General features: G+C 36.5%; 1 protein-coding gene across 1 annotated transcript in view; it reads left to right on the forward strand.

The window, feature by feature from the left end:
• LOC136853240 (CD109 antigen-like) overlaps nucleotides 1-13,193 on the forward strand; it is a 1,188,472-nt gene that overhangs the window by 583,734 nt on the left and 591,545 nt on the right. The window lies entirely within an intron of this gene.

The following is a 13,193-nucleotide window of genomic DNA, read 5'->3' on the forward strand; positions in this document are numbered from 1 at the left end:
ACACTCAGATAGTACTTTCGAGTGTTATTTAATTATGTAAAAATCATACAAATACTGTAAACACTTTTCGTCTCTCGCTAAAGCATCAAAAGTCATCATTATTCATTCAAATACTTTCCTGTTAATTATCTTTTCTCCAAAATCCACGCTTAGTTGTCACATCTAAAGCAGTTTCCGATAAATTGCAAGATGCCAGCCCTCTACCTAGAAATGTTCGAGACTTACTATACCTTTAGTATTCCTTTCCCAGTTTGCTGAAAGGGTTTTATTGCATTCCAAACACTACATATACTGTTACTGATGTCTGTCTGCTTTGAAAGCGGCTGGAGGAGAAAGTTTTGTCTGCGCCAGTGAATTCTCACAGAACTGGGTGGCACCATTATTCATTGTGGAATACGTTCCAAGATGAGAGCCTTCCCGGGAATAATAAGATTCCTTCATTGTAGTAAAAGCCATAACCTTTTTAGGGAGACACTATAGGTATTCTTTAAAGCTGTGGCAGCATTACTTACATTGTGATTGATTTTATTTATGTTCGTAGTACCGTCAGCTAATATTATTACTTAGAGTTTATAAGGGCCAGCTTTCTTGTCGCACACGAATGGAAATATAGATTATTAATTTAAAATATGCGCTGTTATTTGCATGAAAGCCAAGTCAGGGAACTGCTTGACGAGACATTCTCTCTCTCTCTCTCTCTCTCTCTCTCTCTCTCTCTCTCTCTCTCTCATTGTATGACGGTATCTTAAAAATGAACTGGTAACTGATTTGGATGAATTTTAATAATGCATTCATTTAGTAACCAGCAAATGATGGTTTTTGGTGCGTATCAAGAAAGATTCGATTTTTATGGCCACCGAATTGGTATCACCAGTTCACGTCATTCAAAGGTATGCTTGTTAAGCGTGGCAATGTAGTATCATAGATTTTGTACCATAATCTTTGGTTTTATAGGATTCAGTAATTAATTCACCTTTGCTGAGTAACACACTGCCTTTTTCTATTTTATGTCTATACTAAGAAGGCATTATATAAATTAAGGATGTGCGTTTACTACCGGATATTCCAGGGAAACTGAGGCAGCCTCCCTGACTATAGGGCAGTCGAATCTTAGCTAACTGGATCATTTTGGTGGTTAAATATATAAACTTCATTTCATATCTTCTACCCTGGGTCTCCTGTTATTATTATTATATTGAGATAATACTATTCCTCATTACCAGGGACCATAATCAAGTTGGGGTGGCTGACTTTCCTAAGGGTGAGGCCACACCAGACGCGGCGAGCGTGGAGGTTGCAGGGAAGAGGTTCCCGCGGCCGTTTGTTAAGTGAGTGGCCACACCGGGCCAGCGGGAAGACTCGACCCTCTGCAGTTACCGCCAAGCGATGTAACATGTTTTAAAATACTGCGGCGGTTTCCGGCGTCTTCGCCCAAGACCACACCATTTACCATCAGTTGCCGAAGTATCACGTATTCAGTCGATCGTGATTGGGCATAATGGCGACAGAAGAATTATTTGGGGATGGGTTTCGGAGGAAAGCATTGTGGAATCCCCGCGATCCACTCCACAAAAATAACATTGTGTTAAAAAAGCATTGGGAAGATATAAGCAATCAACTGCTTACTGATAATAAGTTAATGGTGTGTGTGCCTTTTTCGTGTGTGTGTACATGTACATGTATATATATATATATATATATATATATATATATATATATATATTATATATATATATATATATATAGCATATATATAGGTAGCATATATATATATATATATATATATATATATATATATATATATATATATATATATATATATATATATATATATATATATATATATATATATATGTATATATATATATATATATATATATATATATATATATATATATATAGAGAGAGAGAGAGAGAGAGAGAGAGAGAGAGAGAGAGAGAGAGAGAGGAGATTTTTTTCCATGCATGAAGCTGGAAAGATATAACCAGACAAAATCTAGAAGATGAAGTAGGGATATTTCAAATGAAAATCTTTCATATGTTTTAACAGTATATGTCATGCAAATACTAGTTAATTCTGAAAGTAAAAGGGACAATGAATTTTTATGAACTTTAAGTCATATTTGCCGCAATTATATTGCCTGGTAAGGCTAAATCGTTTTGCCATGGAACTCTTCCAACTCCAGTGAAATAATTCGAGAAGGCTTCCCTCCCTCATGTTGAAAACACTGTTTAGTAGCCGGCCTTCGGGAGAGATGGGTTGCCTATAGTTCGTCGTTTGTTTTGTGAGCCTGTCTTCTACAGTAGTATTGCAAGCAAAGAATCAAAGGATCGTTGGGTCATACGTAAATATTCATAAAATTTGTCTTCGTATAAACGAGACGGGCAATATAAATTGTCAAATTCGTTTCTTTCCCTTCTATGTTTATTGAAATCGCGAATCCACACTCTTCATTATAGTCTATCGTCAAGTTTAGCACTTAGGTTTCCGATTAAAAGCAATTTCCTACCCAAACGCGATAATGACATGCTTGCACAGGATAGCTTTGACTGCTGAGAGTGATGCGTGGGAGGGAGGGTGGCGTTCATGGTGTGGCCATGTGTCGCCTTGACGCTGCTCTCCCGCCCAAGTCCTCAACGCTTGCCGCGTCCGGTGTGGCCTTACACTAAGAGAGGTTGTTTAGTAGGGGTCGTGAGGAACACTAACTATCATAATAATGATTTTAAATACCTTCGTGTTTTCCTCGAAGGTCATGCGGAAAGCCAATCCTTTCTTGCCGGTCTTCATTACTAGCAGTGCTTCACTATTATATATAAAAATGGTATATAATATATAAACATTAAATGTTGACCCTGTTTATTGTATAAAAAATACATTACCAGGACAAAGAGTTTTCTTTCAAGCTGTTCAGTTCAACGCCCAATTTTAATCTCTAGCATATCTCTACTCGGGTAGATTAACACTACGGAAAGACAGACCCTGTCAGCTAAAAAAGTAATGTGGGAAGGTCACCTTCACCCGATAAATAATTGCTGGACACAGGAAAGTAACTCCTCAGGTGCTGCCTCCTCACAACGAAAAAAGACGTATGATACACACACACCCATATATATATATATATATATATATATATATATATATATATATATATATATATATATATATATATATATATATATGTGTATGTGTGTATATATTGTCACGTTTGCATAGCCGTGGTGGTTAAGGGATGCCTCTAAGAATAATCAGGACAACTGCAGTACTGACTTTCAAAGAGGGTCTAGGCTCCGGTGAACAGAAAAGTGTGTAATAGTGACTATACTTGAAATACCACAAAGTCAAGGATTAAGGTAAGCTTGGATGTCCACTCAAAAGTATAATTCATTAGAGAAATCAGAAGATGTAAATATTTACAAGGGCTAGCAATAGAGCCCTGTGGCACGGACAAAATATGTTAGACAATCACAATCATCAAACTAAGTGCCACAGAAAACTAAATGCAAGCTAAAACACTATGCCTTCGTTAGGCTAATATAAGTGTAATTATGGGGAAGGATCCTTAGAACATATGGTATGAAGAATATTAGACGAGGTTTGGATTGCACTGGTTCCAAATAAATCTTGATCTGGTATGGCATCTATAGGTTTGCAGGGAAATGGCACCATTGATGCAGGAATTATCACATAACAAGCACTCGATACATGGATCTGCAAAAGCAGGTATATTGTAATACACAATAGAGGATGCAATGACACGTTGTTTGGAATACGTAAGCAAAATAGAAACACTGGGTTCACTGAGTTTAACAACTGAGAATAGGTACTTATCTTATGTTAGGCTAGTATTCCAATGCAAAGTGATTCACAATAGGAAGCTAGCATATCACTTGAGTTTCTTAAGGAGAAAATGAAAATGGGACATGAAACTGGGACAACAGACCGAAGGAAATCAGTCAAAGATAAAATGGTGAGACCAATCTAACAACTTCCAATCACATTACCTTTAGTCCGTGGATGAAACTTGAAGGACATCAGAGCCATGTTCCCGCAGAAGGACATCAATGGGAGTTGCATTGCGTACTATTCCCCACCAGGGGAAATAACTGGACTCAAAGGGCACTCGGTCTGCAAGGGCATCAGTGCTTAGTTGGGAGGCGGCAGAGACCACCACCTTCAGAGTGACAGCATTGGGGCAAAATCCAGGGAGAGTTTGGGCATGGTCCTGATAAGGTTAGACTTCTGGCAGAAGGGTGTCATGCTCGCTATGATGGGGGCAAGGTGACAGAACTGGTACAGTTCATTAATCTGAATTACTGAATAGCTACAGAGTCATGTTGACTGCTCTGCTTTGACTGAGTTACTGAACTGACTGACCCAGGAGTCTGTCACAGGCTGGTTTTATACCACTTCATCATTGGGGGGTGGGGCATGTTGTGACAGGCCCCTCTTAATTGGGGCAGCTGTTGTTCTCATCTCGGGTCACGGTGCTAATCTGGTCAGGTACCTGAAAGGTAATTGAGAGGTCGGCCGATGAAACAAACGTTCAAGGAAGGGTTGAGGACAGTGCAGATACATTAGAGCAAGGGAGTGAGGATGAGTAAGCGGGGTGCAGGTGTGCAACCAGTCAAGACATTGACGCTTAATGGCACGACAGGTAGAGGAATGGAGGGAAGGATCTTAAGAGAACTCTCGTGAAGGAAATTGGCTGGGGACTTCTGATAATGCATAGGTCCCAAAGGGCCAGCGTAAATCTGCAACAGGCTAACGATTTTCCCCTTGAGCGGAATATTGTGGTCAGGCAAAAGGGTGTTAATGACTAAGGTAAGGTAAGGTGAGGTCATGAAATTGTTTTCTCATTAGTCACCTGGCTGTTGTTATTCAAGGGAAAACCATGTGAGAATGACAAAGGAATTTTTAAAAACAATCTGTATTTCTTTTCGCTCAAAATTACCCTACAAATTTTAAACTTATCAAGACAAAAGGTAAAAAAATGCAAATGTTAACTGATGTTTGTAACAATATATATATATATATATATATATATATATATATATATATATATATATATATATATATATATATATATATATATATATATATATATATATATATATATATATATATATATATATATATTCCTACTACTCGTGTTCGGCTTGAATGAAATGGGATGGTTTAGATTCCAAGTTCCTTGATTTCCAAAGTACAATTTACCAAGTACTAGCTTTCGAAGACATACTACAGTCTTCTTCATCAGATACCGATGCACTGAGGCGATGATAGCTACACTTGGGTATATATGCGCTCCTCCCAACATCTGTGGACTTTACTTTTCTAATTCCTGTGATGAATTGCCCATTGATCTTCAGCTCCTCCTGCCCTTCCCCGCAATCTTATTGGTCTTCTTGGGCGTATGCTTAATCCTTCAGTGTTCGGGATTATCCCCTTACTGTCTAACTTTTTGTTTATATTGTTCGTAAAACTCTGGTATAGAATTTCAGAAGCGATCTTGTCCTGAAAATTATTACTTAGGTTGCCTTCTTTCAGCTTTTCATTGGTTGATGAGGCCATTCTTTACGATTACCCTCAATATTTAACTCTTATTGTTGTAAATAAATCGGTTTTTTCCCAGCTGATCTTGTGGTCATGATTCCAGCAGTGTTTGGCCAGTGCCGAGGCTTGGTTGTGGTCGCGAATGTTCTGCTTTTTCTGGATTGCTCTCTCCTTGCATGGTTTGCAGCTCTGACCAAAATATACTGTGTCACAATTTTCACAGGTTGCTAAGTAGGCCCCGCTCCTCTTCTCCCCTTTTGTTGGTATCTTATTTCTAGTTGCCTTTATTCCTAATGTTGTTTTTATAATTCCTTACTATTCTAAGATTTTTCAGTTTCTTGTTTAAAGCCTTCCCCTACCAGTGAGTCGAGTATCCCAGTTTTATAAAAAAAAAAAAAAAAAAAAAAAAAACAAGCAAATAGATACTTAAGTTCCTGTTCTACATAAGGAGGGCTGCAAACCTTGTAGGCCCTAATAATTAACCCTGTCATCATCCCCATCTTGATACCCTTCGTGTGGCTCGAATGCATGTGTATGCTAGCATTTATTTGTGTCTTTTCGGTGTATATTATACTCTATTTTCCTTCCTACCTGCCCTTATGAGTTTAATGCCCAAGTGAGTCTATATATATATATATATATATATATATATATATATATATATATATATATATATATATATATATATATATATATATATATATATATATATATTGATACGAGTGTTGGTTGATCTGTACGTTTTCACTTTGGCAGTGACATATCTGACTGGTGACCAACACACCGTACAAGAATGAATTTAAGTAGAATTATATTGTAAGTAATGGAAGGACTCAGGAGAGAAATTCTGGGTCTAAATTAATTAAATGTATTTATATTACTCAGAAGAATTAATTATAAAGATCCATATATGCTGGGCTCTTGGCACCTTTCAAGCTAAATCTTACAATTGAAAAGATTACGAGTACCAGTCAGTAAAGATTCAGATATGATAAATAACATTGCATGAATAGCTTGATTGATGGACATAGGGGCACAGTGGAGGCAGATGGTTCGACAGCAGTACACTCATCCTTTCTGCAATGTATAGAGAAAGGAACACGATAACTTAGTAAGCCAAAGCACAACTACTCTTTACAAAGGGGATGCTGAAGACTTAAGGAACTGATGTCAAATATGATCAGGTAAGTTAATTTTTAACACTGATAACTGATTACTGACAATGGTTCTGGGTCTAAGTATATTGCAAGGGGAAAAGGAAACAGAATGAGATAAGAATGTAAGATAAATGACCGAACACTCCCCAACCACATAGTACCTTAACTCCTTAAGCGAAGATCCGTGGTTGCAGAGTCAATGGATTCTCAGACGAGTGGGATTTCTTCACATGGCACTTTGAGGTAGTACTGTGTATGGCAGGTTGTCAACCAGACAAAGAGAAGTGAGCGGTTGCTCGGTGACAAGGTATCACACAGCAGTGTGTCACTGGGTCAGTGGTCTGTCTGCTTCTGTCCTTGTTGACCCCAGTTCAGCCTTAAATTACCTCTGTGTCCTGCCAGTGTTTGCTGCCCTGGGCAGTTCGGGTGTACTGCTTCTTTGAGGGTGATTCCCATTAGTTTCCGCTGCAGGCAGTTCACTTGGTCACCGGGAAGCAAGGAATCTGCCTGGAAAGAATAGTTTTTTGGCCAGCAGAGTGATACAACAGATTAAGGTAGACACTCTGAAAAGGCTTAATGAGTGAGAGCACTGAGACCCTACAAATCAGTTGTCAGATTTTAAATAACAGGGAGCATCTTAAGGTGTGTCTCCCTGGTTCTCTCGTGTGCTTCCTAAAAGGTAGCGCAAAGGGTTGTGAAGTAGTGATACTTATATATATATATATATATATATATATATATATATATATATATATATATATATATATATATATATATATATATATATATATATATATATAATATAATGTATAATATAAATTAAATAATTTTATGCATGAAGAATGGACTTGCAAGTTGAGTAGTAAGGTAACTTTCCAAACGAGGGAAATCTTAGTTAAATGATTTGCCGGCAGCGGCAGCACTTAACACAAATATGTTTTCTTCCCGAGCTTGGCTGAGACCGGGTGTCGAAGACGAAAAAATGTCAGTTAGTTAGTCGTCACAGCCAAGGTAGCGACCAGATCTCTCATCGTTATTACGTATTGGACTTGCTGTATTCACCAAATTTGCTGTTAGTTCCTGGTACTGAGAGTAATCTGGGAGGAGTATACCTATTAACATTGCCACGGTTTTTGTATGAACTTTTGTACAATCCTAAGAACTGCCAAGTATTCCTTCATGTCTTCCGTGGAGTCTTCCAACATTTTACGCCCATGGTCCTGCATCTCACACCTTTTGACAACACCCGCTCGCATTGAATACTGCCAGCACTTCACATTCATTCTATGATGCCCCTCTCTCAGAGACTTACTTAAATGTAAGATATATATATATATATATATATATATATATATATATATATATATATATATATATATATATATATATATATATATATATATTTGTGTGTTTAGGCTGCCTAGTCAGTTGTTTCAGTTAACAGGTTCCCCTTATTGTACAAAATTAATTTTTATCAGTGTTCATCTTACAGGTTCGTATCTCCCGATGTTAGACTACCACCATAATAAACGTATCACAGTTTAAACTCTGAAGTTTATTTAGTCCTCAGTTCGCTCAAGAGCTTATATCTTGTACTTGTCTATAATTAGGACTAATTAAGAGTGCACTGAAGGTTACTGTACGGGTGTTTCGAACCTGAGTAACTTTTGTTTGGTCCTGTTACCCAGTGTCTTTGGTATGCAGATCGCGATAATATATTTATTTATATATATATATATATATATATATATATATATATATATATATATATATATAGATAGATAGATAGATAGATAGATAGATAGATAGATAGATAGATAGGAAGCTCCATTATTTCAAACCTGAATATAAAATCCTTTCGGCGGTAATGAAATTTTAAGTTCTGATGAGACAAGAGAAAATCTTATATTGGTACTGTAAAATGCAGTACAGTCCATTGCATGATTTTACATAGTAATGAATGACTTGCCAACGAAAAGTATGATTAATTTATCATGAATTACACAGCAATGAGTACAGTCTCCGGGAATGTTGTAGCATTCTTGTATGACAGCATCATCAACAAAATTATTTGAGCAATATACTTTATATATAAATATGTGTGTATTATATGTTTGTGTGTAAGCATGTATGACTTGCAAATAAACGTGTGTGCGTGCTCGCGTGCGGATGATTACCCAGATAATTTTGTTGATGACGCCGTCACCCAAGAATGCTAGAACATTCCCGGAGACCGTACTCATTGCTGTGTAATAAAGGATAAATTAAAACTTTTCCTCACTGGTAAGACATTCATTACAAATCATGCAACGTATTGTAAAATCATGCAATAGACTGTACCGCATTTTACAGCACCATCAGAAATTTTCTCTTGTGTCTGAACGGAAATTTCATTACCGGCGAAAGGATTTTATTTGTAGGTTTGAAATAATGGAATTTCCTATTACATAATATATTACGCACATAAGTTTATGTATATATATATGGAGTTTCCTATTATATATATATATATATATATATATATATATATATATATATATATATATATATATATATATATATATATATATATATATATATTTATATATACACACATACACATATATATTTGTGCGTGTTTGTGTGTGTGTTTGTGCGCTCATGTAGTCAGTCCAAGTAGGATAGTAATGTGTCATGTCCCAGACTAGGGCGGTGGATCCCCTTGTGGAAGAAATGCCCACTGAATGGTACAGGAACCTCTTTTGTAAGGAAAACGAAAATCACTTTAATCGCCTCTTTTGGTGTCTAGATAAAAGAGCGCCGCTGTGATTGGTGTAATATTCACCAAATAAACCAGAATGTTGATTGTGTATCTCTTTTCCTATTTTTAAATTTCTCAAAACGAAAAGGAAGAATTTTAAATGAAACGTTGTGTTACATATGAAAGAAGTGTACGATTTAGGTGCGTTAATGAAATATTTGACGTAATGGCACAGAGTTAATGGAGGAGCCTGAGCACCCACGATGTGCCAAAGCGTGTAGGAAGTAAAGGTGAAAAGCCACAAGGAGGAGTTACTGTATGCTTCGGTCGGGGAGACAGACACTTTCGCGGGTGCGTGGAGCGACTGCTGCCGTGGGAGGTTTTGCTCAGGGATTTTTCTTTAAATTAAAAGTTATTGTGAGAATGTGGCGGGGACTGTTACGATTATGTTGAACTATAGAGTAATACGTACACTGATCACCGTTGGTGTTGGTCAGTACTTGGGTGGGTGACTGACAGTGGATTCCAGATGCTGTCACATAAGTTACATAAGGAGGAACAAAAGTAAAGGGCTGCCATTTCATCCTTAAATAAAATCCCATCTACGTATTTTGGAAGCCAATATATATATATATATATATATGTGTGTGTGTGTGTGTGTGTGTGTATGTAAATGTATATTATTTATATAAGTGGAGATATTTATTCAGAAAAAGTTACTTTTTCTGAATAAATATCTCCACTAGATACCATCCAGTTTGAATGAAGTCCTGTTAGTAATTCTACTAATGCACGGAGCAATTGTGTATGTGATAAAGTTAATATATATACAGTATATGTATACATATATATATATACTGTATATATAGATAGATAGATAGAAACATATATATACATATATATATACACTTACATACATACATACATAGTGTACATACATACAGGTAGAAATAGATGTCTTATAACCTTGGATGATCCCTAAAGTCCATTTGCCGAAAGTCTGGATCGACCACAGATTCGCGCGACGTCCTCTCCCCGTGCGGCTGACATCTCATCATTCCCTCAATGGGACGAAGATTTGCGACCATTTCATTACAGTCAAAGGTGAGGACGGAGGTCGGTGGGAGATGTTAGCAGAGATGCATCTAAATTAACCTTAATCTTCCCCTTTTGTGGAGGGTTACCTTTTTTTTTTTAAGTCGAATAAAATATGATTTAGGTTCATTTTTAATAGAGTAACATACGGGTTTAAATTAAAATATTGATGTTATTTTGACATTCAGTTTGAGTTCAACTTTTTTTTTTAAAGTTAATTTGTGGTGAGAAATGTAATTTGCATCTTTTAAAGGTCACGATATCCAGGAAGGAATGAGGTTGTTTGAGAAACAGAAATGACCGTTTCTGCCTGGTAAAGAAGATTTGTTGGGAGGGAGGGGGTGAGGGCACGAGGAGGAGGGGTGGTCTTACGTGATTCAGTTTTGGAAGTCTATAATTTGTGGCCAGGCCACCATGGATTGGAAGCCATGTTGAATTGTGGCCATCTCAGCCGCTATTGGAAACATGTTACTTTGCTCCAAAGTGAATGGAACGGAATGGAGTTCTATTTATAGAACAAATGAGCGTGTTGAGGTTAGGGGAAAATAACATTTTGAATTGCATGCTGCTTCTAAAGATTTTCTTTTCGGTATCTCGATATTTTTCAGATATGTTTTATTTATTTTTTTTTATAATATTATTAATTACATTCATGTCTTCGCTGATATGTATATTTTTGTTGATTTTGTTCATTTCTGGCTATTATTCTCACATTTAGCTCTTTTTTTTTTTTTGCCTTCTTGTATCGCAAAATAATTACTATTGAAACCCAAAACTCACACAACATACGGTTTCGATGAATATTTCTCTCTTCTGACTAGATTAAAACGGGAAGAGGAGCAAACACCAAGTTATTAATACCAGTGCTTACCAGTCTCTTAGTTACATGCTTGTATTGGAGGCCAACTGTGGCATTAGGCACAGTAATGCGCTATTCATTGTTGTTGTGCATCTGTTATGTTGTTTTGTGTGTATTTGCTTTTCTTGATCTTTCGAGGAATGGACTAATAAACGCAAAATTATAGTATAGACTGTTAGATCACATGTTACTAGAAACCTTGAAAGACCATTGACAGAGTATGATGTCCAAGTGTGGATGAAAGAGAAATTGTAACTAGAATGATAATAGCAAACAGCAACAGACGTCATAAAAATTAAAGCAATGGTGGAAAGATCTTCAACCTTGTAGCAACGTTGTAATTTCTTAAGATTATATGAGACTGAAATGCTTCGTGTACTATAATAGTTGCAGTTTAGATGAGAGATTGTTCAAGAGTTATGTTGCTCTGGCATGACTTTTTGGTTATTTTGTGAGTACCTAATAATATAATTATAATTTCCAGCGGGAATGTAAGATATTAACATTTCTTAGTATTGGGAACAATACTTCCAGACATAAAATAGTTTTGTCACTTTTTTCATGGCTTTATTTATCATCCATTTTGCATTTCCGATTCATTTTACTATGTACTTTCTTATAATGTTATTTAGTTCCGTTCATTTACTAAAATGCTATTGATATCTCTCACTGGTATTATTACCCACTGTGGTTACTTCGGTAGTTAGAAGTTTTCGCCATTTGTATTTTTGTCGAGGCTTTGTGAACTGCTCTTGTTATGAAATGGCACGACTTTGCTCTGAGTGTTGCTTTATTTGCTGTGATATCCGTCAGTACTTCATGACTGATGAAGCCCCTGTTTACTTTGCGAAATTTAGAATCATTGACAGACTCGTTGCTAGAAGCGTTTATTTCATATTTCAGCTGTTATATTAACATAGGTATTACAGTTTCTTGGTGTCATCCAGTGTGGTTGCAATAGCACCGCCTAACACAACATCTTCACCTTTACTTCATGAGAGCTGAAAGTCAGCTCAGTGGTCTGGTTAAACTACTTTAATAATAATAATAATAATAATAATAATAATAATAATAATAATAATAATAATAATAATAATAATAATAATAATAATAATAACTACTACTGTCAAGAATGATTTCCTTCTCAGCCTGACTTGAACAGTTGCATTTACCGCTAACTATTAAAATCAGTAATCTTACTTTGCAAACAAAGCGAACAGATTAACTGTTACAAATAATGTTAGCAAGTACACTTATGCCCGCCATTTACCGCTTATTATTTTGTCGGATTCTGATACTGATAAAAGTACAAATCCCCTTGGCAAATATCAGAGCCAGATCGTTTGCTTGAATCAACGGCTTTCCACCCACATCCATAACAATGGCGGCTTGGAATTTTTTTCCCCCACTGTAATTTGGAGCAGCTGGAGTCCCAGCAGTTGCATGAAAGATTTGGCCTCATGTCGGCGATCATTGCTACTTCATCACCACTGCAAGAACAGCTAAGCTTATCTTGGTTGCAGCTGCTGTCAGGTTGCAATCTTCTCTAATATCAGGAGATGATAGCAGGCGTTAAGATGCTGAATTGAGTCAGTTCAGAGTTAGCTCCAGCATTTTTTACGATATTGCTTTTGTTGGGATTACCTTTATTGTCACGGATATTGTTGTTGCTGTTTCGAGTCCTGTCATCATAAGTAGCAGCAGTTTTTGTTACCTGCTATGATTTGTCGTTATTTTACATGGCCCATATTTCCTATCTTAATCTAAAGGAGATTCTCATGTGAAGCC

The sequence above is a fragment of the Macrobrachium rosenbergii genome, chromosome 27 (genome assembly GCF_040412425.1).
Source record: "Macrobrachium rosenbergii isolate ZJJX-2024 chromosome 27, ASM4041242v1, whole genome shotgun sequence".
NCBI classification, from domain to species: Eukaryota; Metazoa; Arthropoda; class Malacostraca; order Decapoda; family Palaemonidae; genus Macrobrachium; species Macrobrachium rosenbergii.